Genomic DNA, 14,536 nt, shown 5'->3' with positions numbered 1-14,536 from the left:
ACAAATCCATCATCCCCCAGTTCTCCCCATCTTTTAAGCCTTACTATAATCCTGATTCTGTTAGGAAACCTTCCTAGAATAATTCTCAGCACCTTAGTCACCTTAGCACTTATGCATAGATGGATATTTTCCTTTAGATTATTTGGAATTTCATGTCAATATTTACTAATTTTGCTATTTCCCTTATCTTCCTATGCTCAAATCATCGGTAAATAAATTGTTTCCTTTACTGAACTGTGAGCCCCTTGAGGGCAGAAAACATATATTTTGCTTCTGTTGTAGTAACCCAGGCATGTAGTCCAGTGTTTCACACAAGCCATCAATACCAATCAATTGGTTGACTGATTGATTGATCTAGAGAGATGTCAGATGGGAGATGCAATATCCATAGAGAGACCCAATAAAGTCTTCCAGATGGGCCTCAGGCCAGGGATTCATTCATTCATTCAATAGTATTTATTGAGCGCTTACTAAGTGCAGAGCACTGTACTAAGCGCTTGGGATGAACAAGTCGGCAACAGATAGAGACAGTCCCTGCCGTTTGACGGGTATACAGTCTAATCGGGGGAGATGGACAGACAAGAACAATGGCAATAAATAGAGTCAAGGGGAAGAACATCTCGTAAAAACAATGGCAACTAAATAGAATCAAGGCGATGTACAATTCATTAACAAAATAAATAGGGTAACGAAAATATATACAGTTGAGCGGACGAGTACAGTGCTGTGGGGATGGGAAGGCAGAGGTGGAGGAGCAGAGGGAAAAGGGGAAAAAGAGGGTTTAGCTGCGGAGAGGTGAAGGGGGGTGGTAGAGGGAGTAGAGGGAGAAGAGGAGCTCAGTCTGGGAAGGCCTCTTGGAGGAGGTGAGTTTTAAGTAGGGTTTTGAAGAGGGAAAGAGAATCAGTTTGGCAGAGGTGAGGAGGGAGGGCGTTCCAGGACCGCGGGAGGACGTGACCCAGGGGTCGACGGCGGGATAGGCGAGACCGAGGGACGATGAGGAGGTGGGAAGCAGAGGAGCGGAGCGTGCGGGGTGGGTGGTAGAAAGAGAGAAGGGAGGAGAGGTAGGAAGGGGCAAGGTGATGGAGAGCCTTGAACCCTAGAGTGAGGAGTTTTTGTTTGGAGCGGAGGTTGATAGGCAACCACTGGAGTTGTTTAAGAAGGGGAGTGACATGCCCAGATCGTTTCTGCAGGAAGATGAGCCGGGCAGCGGAGTGAAGAATAGACTGGAGCGGGGCGAGAGAGGAGGAAGGGAGGTCAGAGAGAAGGCTGACACAGTAGTCTAGCCGGGATATAACGAGAGCCTGTAACAGTAAGGTAGCCGTTTGGGTGGAGAGGAAAGGGCGGATCTTGGCGATATTGTAGAGGTGAAACCGGCAGGTCTCGGTAACGGATAGGATGTGTGGGGTGAACGAGAGAGACGAGTCAAGGATGACACCGAGATTGCGGGCCCGAGAGACGGGAAGGATGGTCGTGCCATCAACGGTGATAGAGAAGTCTGGGAGAGGACCGGGTTTGGGAGGGAAGATGCGGAGCTCAGTCTTGCTCATGTTGAGTTTTAAGTGGCGGGCCGACATGCAGGTGGAGACATCCCGGAGGCAGGAGGAGATGCGAGCCTGAAGGGAGGGGGAGAGGACAGGGGAGGAGATGTAGATCTGCGTGTCATCTGCATAGAGATGGTAGTCAAAGCCGTGAGAGCGAATGAGTTCACCAAGGGAGTGAGTGTAAATGGAGAACAGAAGAGGGCCAAGAACTGACCCTTGAGGAACTCCAACAGTTAAAGGATGGGAGGGGGAGGAGGCTCCAGCGAAGGAGACTGAGAATGACCGGCCAGAAAGGTAAGAGGAGAACCAGGAGAGGACAGAGTCCGTGAAGGCAAGGTGAGATAAGGTGTGGAGGAGAAGGGGATGGTCGACAGTGTCAAAGGCAGCAGAGAGGTCAAGGAGGATTAGAATGGAGTAGGAGCCATTGGATTTGGCAAGAAGGAGGTCATGGGTGACCATAGAGAGAGCAGTCTCGGTAGAGTGGAGGGGACGGAAGCCAGATTGGAGGGGGTCTAGGAGAGAATGGGAGTTAAGGAATTCTAAGCATCGATTGTAGACGACTCGTTCTAGGATTTTGGAAAGGAAGGGTAGTAGGGAGATAGGGCAATAACTGGAGGGGCAAGTGGGGTCAAGAGTGGTTTTTTTTAGGATGGGATGCTCTGGAGTTTCTTGACTTCCCAGAGATGTATACAGAAGTCCCAGCAAACTTTCCTAAAGAGAACTGTCTGAGGATAGGTTGGCCTTCTGAGGAGAAGGGCTCTTCCCAGACCCAGTACAAGGTCCACTTGGTAGCTGGGGACGATTGAATGAATGACTACTGACCGGAGTTAATCCTTCTATCAAGGTTACTGATACCGAAAAACAGTTTGCTGAGCTTCGGCCTGTTCTCACTCTGACCGGAAATGGAGGGAAGGTGGATGGGAGGAGTCATAGGGAGGGGGCTGAGGGGGAGGAAATGCCATTGCCATGGTAACGTCAGCCCTGCCTGGGGTCAGATACAGGTTTGACTGAGGCAGAGCTGGGAGAAAGGGCTGACTGAGAGAGCTGTAGCCTTAGGCCTGTTGTTTTGGGGTTGGTGAGGGCCAAGGTGAGGCAACATTTAAAATTAAAGCTGAGGTGACCTATGGGGTCGTGACAGCACAGGGGGGTTCAGAATTACAGATTTGCCTGGACTGTGGAGGACCTGAGCCCCTAGGTGTCCCAGCCTATCATTCATTCATTGATTCAGTAGTATTTATTGAGTGCTTACTATGTGCAAAGCACTGTACTGTTTGGAATGTACAATTCGGCAACAGATAGAGACAATCCCTGCCCATTGACAGGTTTTGCCCTGCTACGAGGTTGGCTGTACTGCTTTTGGGAAGAGTCCAGGTTAGCAAGCATAGTTCTGGGAAGGGGCTTTCATCAGTCTGGAGCTCAGCCCAGGTTGGGGGGGCCAGCTGCTGAATTTTTGCTGAGTTCCTGCTCAGACAGTCAGTCAGTCAGTTAATCGTTATTTATTGAGCTCTTACTGTGTGCAGAGCACTTTACTAAGGATTTGGGAGTGTACAATGTAACAGTAAACAGATAACATTCACTGCCCACAACAAGCTTAGAATCTAGAGGGGGAGACAGACATTAATACAAATAAATAGAAATCCTTTTTGACTAATGTATGTTGGGACAGTTGTGTCCACTTTCTCCTCTGTTAGGCTGTGAGGTCCTAGAGGGCAGGCAATTTGTGATTTTAATCTACCGTATTTTCTCCAAGATCCTAGTTTAATGCTCTGCCCACAGCAGGCTCAACAGATGGTGCTGCTGATGATTCCAGTTGAAGATCCTTTGGCAGAAAAGCAGGTAACTCCGTGGAATCACCCGTCATCCCATCCTTGACACACACTGTGGTTAAAGGAGAAGTGAGAAGTGAAAAGCAGTCTGGTCTAGTGGAAAGAGCACAGGCATGAAGTCAGAAAACCTAAGGTCTAATCCCAATTCTGCTACTCGCCTGCTGGATGACCTTGGGCAAGTAACTTACCTTCTCTGTTCCTCAGTTTCGTTGTCTGTAAAATGAGGATTAAATAACTGCTCTCCCATCTCCTTAGACTGTGAGTCCCATGGAGGACAGGTACTGTGTTCATTCTGATTTCATGCCCTCCAATGGTTGGAACATAGAGGCATTTAACAAATTCCACAATTATTATTATTATTATCCTCCTTATCACTCACATCATTGTTAATCCACACTCCTTGTGCCAGTGGAGAGATTGCCCTTGTTTGGAACAGGGCTATATATAATAATAATAATGATGCTATTTGTTAAGTGCATACTATGTGAAAAGCACTGTTCTAAGTGCTGGTGGGCTACAAGATGATCAGGTTGTCCCACCTGGGGTTCACGGTCTTCATCCCCATTTTCCAGATGAGGTAACCGAGGCCCAGAGAAGTGAAATGACTTGCCCAAAGTCGCATGGTTGACAAGTGGTGGAGCCAGGATTAAAACCCATGACCTCTGGCTCCCAAGCCTGGGCTCTTTCCACTGAGCCATGCTGCTTCTCTAGACTGGCTAGACTGGGCAGGGATTATCTAGCCTCCTCTTTGACCAACTGATGTCTACGATTCAGACAGGACTGGAGATGATACAGACACTGGTCATCCTCACCCTATGCCCAATTGGACTGTCTTAGTCTGCCATCTTTATCATCATCAGCATCATCATGTATTCACCACACATCTACTGGTCAGGAAGCACTGGGCAAAAGCTCTCTGCTCAGGAAAACCAAAAAACCCTTAGCCAAGTGGCAGACAGGTCTCAGGGGATTTGGCTTCCAGAGCATTGTCACTTCTGATCTGGAGGGAGGAGTACCTGAGCCAACTTCTGGTGTCTTCTGGTAGCTACTGTGGACCTGGGCCTGCTGTTCTTGTCAAAGAAGAGGCCAACTATTTGAGCTTTCACTTCTGCCTTTGACTAGCGGAGAAATGGAGTGACATCTAGAGAAATCAGGAGGCAGCGGGTCAGCCCATTCCCGATGGATGCAGAAGCCAGAATTGAAGCTGAAGATGATGCCACAACTGTTGTTCCCAAATTTGGGAACAAATGTCTCTTTTCCTCCCTCAGAAAGGGATGGTGAGATGCGACCTAGTCACAGGATCAGGAAATAGGGAGAGCAGGAAAGAGAACCTGTTTTCTCTCTATTCATCCCCTTACATCAAAGGAATTGGGATGCTGGGACAGAACCCATCGTGGCTCAGTGGAAAGAGCCCGGACTTGGAAGTCAGAGGTCAGGGGTTCGAATCCCGGCTCTGTCACTTGTCAACTGTGTGACTGTGGGCAAGTCACTTAACTTCTCTGAGCCTCAGTTCCCTCATCTGTAAAATGGGGATTAAAACTGTGAGCCCCACTTGGGACAATCTGATCACCCTGTATCTACTCCAGCACTTAGAACAGTGCTCTGCACATAGTAAGCGCTTAACAAATACCAACATTATTAACCCATGAATTCCCGTTTAGGGCAAGTTTGACAGCTGCCATACCCCATCATGGCTCTGTGTGTGTGTGTGGGGGGAGGGTCTGTGTGTGTTTCACACAGAGGTCCTTTCTGCCCCAAGAGGGTCCCAATGGGTCTCAGGAATAAGTGTGCCCCTGCCCTCCTCTCTCTCCTGCCCTCCCCCCCGCCCCACAGACACCCCATGCCAAAAGATGAGTTGTTCCCTTCAGGGCCACACTATTCAAGGTTCTAATGTCTCCATCCATACTGAATGGTTTAGGCCTATTCCTGCAGGGCCTGGACTAGGCATCTTCTTAAGGTGTAAAATGCAGGATTCCAGATTCCTATGATGCCCTGAGTCTCCAGCACTCTGAGAGAAGATCCAGGCCTTGATTCACTGTTATTATTATCAATCGCTGTCGAGGTGTTTCTGATTCATAGTGAATCTGTGGATATATTTTCTCCAGAATGTCCTATCTTCTGCCATAATCCATAGCCTTGCTAATGAGTCTTACGTTATCGTTATGGTTTCTATCCATCTAGCTGCCAGTCCACCTCTTCCATATTTTCCCTGGACTTTTCCTAGCATTAGTGTCTTCTTCAGAGAATTAGTCCTCCTCAGTTCACTAGCAGACAGGTATTAGGAACCTCATCAACAGTTTAACTGAGCTAAAATCTGGTAGTTCACATTGGTCCCTTTGAGAGCCCTCACCCCCATCTCCCCTGAATACATCCCCAGGTGAAATGAGGGGTGATGTGACAGCTGGAGGGAGCAGAAACTAGTGACCCAAACTGAGTATGCGGGCAGGATTGTGCCTACAATTCTATTACTTTGTACTCTACCAAGTGCTTAGTACAGTGTTCTGCACACAGTAAGTGCTTAGTGAAAAACACTAATTGATTGGTTGTTTGGGGGAAGCTCCCTGCTTGGACTCCTGGGAGATGCCCGGAAGCTTCAGAAGGGAGGTCAAAAGGAGCTATTCCAAAAGCAAAACTACCCTCCCAGCCTATGCACTCAGAACTGTGCTCCTTAAGCACTTAATATTCACCCCCTGTTAATTTTTACAGCAGTTATGTAGATATCCTTATGCTTGGCTATTTCCCCTCACTGTAATTTATTTTAGTGTTATCTCCCCCTCTAGATTGTAAGCTCCTTGAGGGAAGGCATAGTGAGTACCAACTCTATTGTGGGAAGCAGTATGGCCTAGTGGAAAGAGCAAAGATGTGGGAGTCAGAGGTCATGGATTCTAAATCCTGTCTCCGTCACATGTCTCCTGTGTGACCTTGAGCAAGTCACTTAAGTTCTCTGGGCCTCAGTTACCTCATCTGTGAAATGGGGATTAAGACTATGAGCCCCAAGTAGGACAGGAACTGTGTCCAAACCAACTACCCAAGTGCTTAGTAAAGTGCTTGGTGCATAGTAAGTGCTTAACAAATTCCACAATTATTATTATTATTGTACTCTACCACGTGCTTAATACAGTGCTGTGCACACAGTAAGCACTCTGAAAATACCAATAATTGATCTGAGGTCTGGACAGTCAGGCCTTTCTTATCGTCAGTCCTCCCCCCTGAACTGTCCAGTCCAGTTGTCAGCCTTGGCCAGGCACTGGATTGTCAGGATCCCTTCTCATTCTGGCAGTTGTCAAAATTGCCACCAAGCTCCCATAGGCGAACCTCTAGGACCAGCAGTCTGTGGAGTTGTGGAAGCAGTGCTTGAAAGAGATGCATCTCAGTTGGTCCATGTCTGAGGAACACCTCAGGGAGGGAATGCTCAGGAGGAGGATGTTGGGAGTGGAAAACATCATGTGTTATAATCAAGCATCCCGAGTCCCAAATTTCCCAGGAGTCAGTGACACTGGTAGCCTGAGTAAACAGGGAAAATCTTTCTGACTGGAAATGTTGATGAGGCAGAGGTGGGGCCCTGAATGGCAGAAGAGCTGAAAAAAATCCCACTGGCCACGTGGGGAGAGGTCCAGGGAGGAGCAGTTGAGATGAGCCCAGGATCCAGTGACTCTGGGTGCTCCTTTAACTTGAGAGCACTGGCTAGAGGTGTAGTTGTTGGCATCTGTGGCACACTCACCAAACTTCCCCAACAAGGCCTGAATCACCTGGGCTGGGTACATCCCCACTTTGCTTGTGTCCGAGAGCCATGGCCTAGTTGAGTCAAAGGAGGAGACAGCTTGGCAACAAGACCCCAAGTCAAGGAGGGAAAGGAGAAAAGATGAGAGGTCTCTCAGGTGAACGGTTGGCAGGAATTTCCCTTTCAGTTCCAGAAGGCTTGGCCTAGGCATCTGGTCTCCTCAGTCTCTGGGCACATGGGTGTGCTCTATGCAGTGATAGGAACTCTGGTTGGATATCTAGTGCCACTTTAACTCTTCTATCCCCCAGCTGAGCCTGTCCATGCCATCAGAAAGGAAAGCCATACCTTTTTCCCTTGCCTAACCCTATGTGTGGCTCCTCCCAGTGTAGAGGGCACTGCCAAGCAGAGGATGAGGAATGTCTGGGGGGCATGGAATGGGAAAGAGGGAGGGACAAGATCCCAGGGCTGTACAGTGTTGCCAGGAGGATCAGGACAGGGACAGATAAAGCAGAGCCAAGAAGGGTCTGGACCCTGAGAGATTTTGCCTGATCTGCTGATTCCATCTCCTGGGCAGCAAGCCCTGGACCCTGTTTGGCTACCTGCTCCCATGTGGCGCCAAAACCAGGACATGGGAGCATAGCCAATCCCCAAACAGTCACTGGAACTGGAACAATCAAGCTCTTAATCCATTGTATTGGTTGAGCAACTACTTAGATAGTGAGCTCCATGAAGAACAGGGACCTTATCCAGCCTGATTAACTTGAATCTTTCCCAGTGCCTGAAACAGTATTTGACACATAGTAAGCGCTTAACAGATACCATAAAAAAAAACAAAAACAAAAAAACTACTGTATGCAGAGTACTGCACTAAATGGTTGGAAGAGTTAAAGAGAAGCAACAGAGAGGACGCCCACTCTCAACACCTCAGCCCACTGCCCCATTAAGAAGGGAACATACCTGAAACATTCCCTAGAGTTAGCCCTCCGCTCTGAGGTAGACAGACAAAACCTTGGCTTTGGGAGGCCTGAGGATCTGAGGGAAATCCCCTTACCAGACTAGCCCAATCCTGAAGGGGGACTTTCCTTACCTCTTGCATATCCTGCTGTGACTCTTTCTTGTTGATTCCAACATCCACCCATCTGTCTTCTCTTGACCGACTTCCCTCTCCTTCCAATTGCGCCCCTCTCCTGGGCAATCAGATGCAGCAATCCCAGAGACAGTGGCCCGGTGAGTTGGTCAGAAGGAGCAAGATGCCCTGACCATTCCAGGTGATCAGGAAAGCCTGGAACAATCTCTGGGAGAAACTCACTGGCTTCAGTAGCTGCCCAGTGGAGTCAGGATGAATCACAGGGTTCAGTCTGTGCCAACGCCTGAGGGCTGGAGGCTGGGGAGTCATTCATTCCATTCAATCGTATTTACTGAGCGCTTACTGTGTGCAAAGCACTGTACCAAGCACATGGGAGAGTAGAATAGGGAGAGGGTGTTCTGCACACTCCTGTCCTGGGAGTTCACCGACATTGACAGTGGACCCAAATAGAGCACCCGACCCCAAGCTTCTCTCATTTCATCCCTAATCAAATGCTCTATCCTGCAGCCCAGCCCCTTTGGGGATTTGAGAGCTGGGGAGTTTGACTGGCCCTGGAGACTCCTTGGCATGGGAAACTGGATCTGGAGAGAGCCAGTATAGCTTCCTGGATAGAGGATTGAGGACACAGGCTGGACAAGTATAATTGCAGTGCTTCCTGACTTCCCAGAAGGTGAGACCCAGGCTCCGGCACATGTAGCTGTGGAGAAGTGGGTGGGACTGTATGGCTTCCCAGCAGCTTGGGTAACTTGATCAGCCCAGCCTGGAATTGACATTTGTATTGTGGTTTTTGGCTCTGGCAGGATTGAACTGGACAGGCCAACAGAGGGAAGAGTTGCCATAAATGCGTCCTTCAGCCTGAACGAGAAGCAGCGAGCCCTTATTTCCCCTTCTCCCTTTCCCTTCCACATTGCCCTTGAACTTAGATTTGCACCCTTTATTCACCCCACTCTCAGTCACACAGCCCTTATGCATATATCTGTAAATTTATTTATTTATGCTATTGTCTATCTCCTCCTCAGCATGTCTTAGTGGAAAGAGCACGGGTTTGTGAGTCAGAGGTTGTGGGTTCTAATCACCTCTCCGCCACATGTTAACTGTGTGACTTTGGGCAAGTTACTTCACTTCTCTGGGCCTCAGTTACCTCATCTAAAATGGGGATTAAGATTATGAGACCTGCATGGGACAACCTGATTACCTTGTATCTGCCCCAGCGCTTAGAATAGTGCTTGGCACATAGTAAGTGCTTAACAAATACCATCATTATTATTATTGTGGGCAAGGAATGTGTTTACCACATTGGTGGTACTCTCCCAAGAACTTAATATAGTGCTCTGCACACAATTAGTGCTGAGCAAATACGATTAATTGATTGAGAAGCAGCATGACCTTGTGGAAAGAGCACGAGCTTGGGAGGCAGAGAACCTGGGTTCTAATCCCAGCTCTGCCAGTCTTTTGCTGTATGACCTTGGACAAGTGCCTTAACTTCTTTGTGCCTCAGCCTCCTCAACTGTAAAATCGGGATTCAATCGTACTCCCTCCTATTTAGACAATGAGCCTCATGAGAGACAGGGATGGTGTCCGACCTGATTGACCTGCATTGACCCCACTGCTTAAAACAGTATTAGATACATAGGAAGTGCTTAACAAATACCACAAAATACCATAATAATAGCCATAATTACATAGTTATGGAGCATACAATCTAAAAGCAGAGCTGGGGCAGTTGCTGTAGTGTAGATGAGGAAAAATGGAAATGATGAAGGCAAAAGAACATATGACCACAAGGACAACAATAAATGGAGAAACAGCTTCAGTGTTTTGAAAACAGTAGACTCCCAATATATTCTGGTTATATCAATATGACCCCTATATTTTCCTCTGCTTATGTATGTTATGCCAACATTTCCCCATCTCATATCTCTGGTTTCTCTAGTTTTTAATTATACCTTCAAAGTCTCTGGAATAATATAACCACTACTAATAAAGGCAGAAATAGAATCCTGTTGAGGAAATCAGCATAACTGTCCTGCCAAGAGGAGCCAGGTGTGAGAGCGTTAATAGCTCAGTGCAAACCATCACCACTATTGCAAAAATAATTCAAGCACATGTCCTGCCTGGGGTGGTAGGCTAAACCTTTCCCTTTTTGAACTATTGGTGTCTGAGCAATGCTCCTTCTTAAGGCAAGGGACAAGAAAAAGTGTACACAACTGCATTTTAATGAACACACGGTGCAGTTGTACAAGAGACTCTCAGGGTGACCTACCTATGAATACAACTTCACCATTAGCAAAATAGTCTTCTAACCCAAGGACAATTCTACATTCAATAGAAGAAGAGGCCATGACTGCGTATGGGGTTTTCTGGAGGAAAATGGACAAAGAAGATTCAGTTAAGAACACCTGCATCTAATCAGAAGTGCAGTGAAAGAGGTGGAAGGAGAGAGGTCAGTTGCCCTGGGCTAAAAAATGTGATCTGAACTTAAATCTTGGGGTCAGAAGGAAGGGCAAAGATATTTTTGGTCACTATTGTAGGCTGAAAAGAGAGGAGGAACCGAAATGCCTAAAAGGACTAAGAGGACAGGTGAGTCCATCAAGCAGTCATTAGAATTTATTAATATTTATTGAGTGCTTGTGGTGTGCAGAACATTGTGCTGAATGCCAAAACGTGCAGATCATTGTACTAGGTGCTAGGTTCTAGGTACTTACACTGTACAAAACACTGTACTACATCTTGGTACCCTGCAATAACAGTAGAAGATATAGTCCCCGCCCTAGTGGAGTTTACAATCTAATGGTGAGACTTGAAAGAACGGAGAAGTGAAGGTACCATGAGTTAGCTATTTGGAAATTTTATGTTGGAGAGAAGTACTGTGCAGTTGGGATTTGGTTGAAGTGGGTTGTAACTCAATAATGCATTCCAGATTCATACCATTTTTTTCCTGTATATCTACTCAATAATACTATTGGATCTGTGTAACCATAAATAGAAATCAGATTGTCCCTTGCTAGGCATTCTGAGCAATGACTCTGGCCATGGTTGAGTTAAAGCCACCCATCAAAATTATTATTTAATCCTTTCTTGATGGGCCACTTCTCTAATTTATCAAGGCCTCCAGGAATATTATGCTGACTTGTGTGGTTTTAGCAACTTTTCCAAAGGAATATAATCTGCAAATTTAATCTCACTGACAAAGGTGTTGAATGGTGCTGGCTCCAGGACTGATTCCTGTGGGTGACCCCTCCATATGCCCTCCCAAATTTTCAATAGCTGAATCCTGTCCAGAAGAGTCCTATCCCACAATCCCTTGTACTACTCCTTTGAGTCACTTGGACACCTTTATCTTGAATGGATCTTCCTATCCTAAGGCCCTGAGGCAACAATCAGATAGTAATATCTAGTGTGCTGGACACTGGATAATCAGAAAAAAATTAAGTTCCTGGCCTACAGAGTGCCTGACATCTAAGAGGAAGAGATCCCAGGTATCTTGTCTTGTCTTATGCCGTCAAGTCGTCTCAGACCCATAGTGACACCATGGACACATCTGTCCCGGAATGCCCCCCCCACCCAGTCTTCGATCACAGAGTTTTCTTGGCATCTTATCCCTCTTTAAAGATCAGGAAATTGAGGCCTAGAGACATTGTTACCTCTCACGGTCACCCAGCAGGTCAGTTGCAGTGCTGGAACTAGAACCCACATCATTCTAACTCAAGTCCTGGGCTCTTTTCACTAGGCCACACTGAGATAAGGGGTGAAAGAAAGGAGAGCCCGAGTCCCGAGTAGCTGCTGGGGATTCACCTGATAAAAGGTTCAAGAGGGCTTGGATCAACTCATGGAAACAGCTGTCTATAGTGGATTACTAGATGGTAAGTTAAGGATGCAGAGAGCAAAAGTTTAGCCTGTTAGCTGGGTCCCTAACTGTTCGAATGGATGTCCAAGAGATTTGGTCATAATCTGGTTCATTCATTCAATCATATTTAATAATAATAATAAATAATGTTGGTATTTGTTAAGCGCTTACTATGTGCCGAGCACTGTTCTAAGCGCTTGGGGTAGACATAGGGGAATTTATTGAGCGCTTAACTGTGTGCAGAACACTGAACTAAGTGCTTGGAAAGTATCTGGTCCTACAAACATCCTGCTGCCACTGTCAGAGATAGAATACTGATTGAGCTGGATGGCTCACTGGCCTGACCTAGCACTATCCGCCTTCCCCAGTAATATATTTAACCCCAGTTGAGTTTCCCATGCCTCAGGCCTCTCAGAGTTGATCCCAGACTAAGGCCATTATAAGGAAGTTAGCATATAGAGACACAGGGAAACGGACTGGGAGAGTGGAAATTATTTGACTACTCCTAATAAAGGGGAACCAGATCAGCTTTCTGCAGTTGAAGATGTTGCCTGCAGACCTCTGTATTTAAGTTGCTGTTCTTTCTCAATTATAAATGTCTGTCACTGAACCTGAAGATCACTGAATGATTAGAAATCTAAATGGGAAGCAGATGAGTCAATTACACTCCCCCACTTCAAAGCCTTATTGAAGGCACATCTCCTCCAAGGTGCCTTCCCAACTTAAGCCCTCCTTGCCACTTCTCCCACTCCCTTCTGATTTGCCCTGACTTGCTCCTTTTATTTATTGTCCATCCCCCTCTCCCTCAGCTTAACAGCACTTAAATATGTATCTGTAATTCATGTATTTATATTAATTTATTGGTGAATTGTACTTTCCAAGCATTTAGTACAGTGCTCTGCACACAGTAAGTGCTCAATAAATACCACTGAAGGAATGAAGGAATGTCTGTATCCCCCTCTAGACTGTAAATTATCTGTGGGCAGGGAATGTGTTTATTGTGGTATTGTACTCTCTCAAGTGCTTAGTACAATGCTCTGCACAAGGTAAGCACTCAATAAGCTTAACCCTCTTTTCCCCTCATTTCCCTCTGCTCCTCCCCCTCTCCCTTCCCATCCCCTCAGCACTGACTTGTCTGCTCAACTGAATATATTTTCATTACCCTATTTATTTTGTTAATGAAATGTACATCACCTTGATTCTATTTAGTTGCCATTGTTTTTACGAGATGTTCTTCCCCTTGACTCTATTTATTGCCATTGTTCTTGTCTGTCTGTCTCCCCTGATTAGATTGTAAGCCCGTCAAACGGCAGGGACCGTCTCTATCTGTTGCCGACTTGTTCATTCCAAGCGCTTAGTACAGTGCTCTGCACATGGTAAGCGCTCAATAAATACTATCGAATGAATGAATAAATACAATTAACTGCCTGACTGCCTGACTGGACTGGACACACCTGCCAAGGCCTCCCTCACAGCTGCAAACTGGAAGCTGTGGAGAGAGGGACACACACACAGAGAAGAACAAAGGCTTTTGAGAGGGTTTCAGTCAATAAGAAGCCTCAGAGTCAAGGAGAGGACAGAGAAGTGAAATAAGATTCCTAGCCTCATTCCTGCCATTCAGCTGGCAGTGAATCTGGAACTTCTTGGTGCCTCAACTACCTCAACTGCAAAATGGAGATTCAATCCTCTTTCTCTCTCCTACTTACAGTGTGAGCCCAAATGTGGGACAGGAACTATCTCAAACCTGATTAACTTGTAGCTACCCCAGCAATTAGAACAGTGCTTGACAATAAGCATTTACTAAATGCCATTAAAAATGAGGAAAAGAAAGCAATGGTTTGAATTGTATTTGGTGGGAATAGGGCTATGAAAGGACATGAAATCCTCATTTTCTTTGCAGGTTGTGGGAAGGAAAGCCACTTGATATGCTAGTTCATTCCTGATGGTAAAAATATGGAACTAAAGGAAAAATTGACCAGATTTGAATTGGGACTTCTCAAAAAAGAGTATTTGAAAGGTACAAATTCTCCATGTGTGGGTGAGGTTCAGATGACATTTGTAGTAGTAAAGTGCAGTAATTTGAGGGCTCACTTGATGCAGCTGTGCCCTTGTACTAGGCATCTGGGGAGTACAGATCTTTTTTCTGCTTGCTCCACGGAGCCCAAACCTGAATGGAGACTCCATCAGAGCGTCACTAAGCACAGGACGAAACCCGTGGTTACTGGAAAGAGCCCGGGCTTGGGGAGTCTGAGGTTGTGGGTTCTAATCCCAGCTTCGCCACTTGTCTGCTATGTGATCTTGGCAAGTCACTTCACTTCTCTGTGCTTCAGTTACTTCTTCTGTAAAAATGGGAGATTAAAAAATGTGAGCTTCACTTGGGACAATCTGATTACACCTATATCTATCCCAGTGCTTAGAACGTGCTCAGCACATAGTAGGCACTTAACAAATATCGTAATTATAATTATTATCTTCTCCCCCCTTCACAGCCCCTCGCCAATAACAGGTGGCCTG

This window comes from Ornithorhynchus anatinus, chromosome 8 (assembly GCF_004115215.2).
Source record: "Ornithorhynchus anatinus isolate Pmale09 chromosome 8, mOrnAna1.pri.v4, whole genome shotgun sequence".
Lineage (NCBI taxonomy): Eukaryota > Metazoa > Chordata > Mammalia > Monotremata > Ornithorhynchidae > Ornithorhynchus > Ornithorhynchus anatinus.
The sequence above is the reverse complement of the archived record's forward strand: the minus strand, read 5'-3'. Positions refer to the sequence as shown.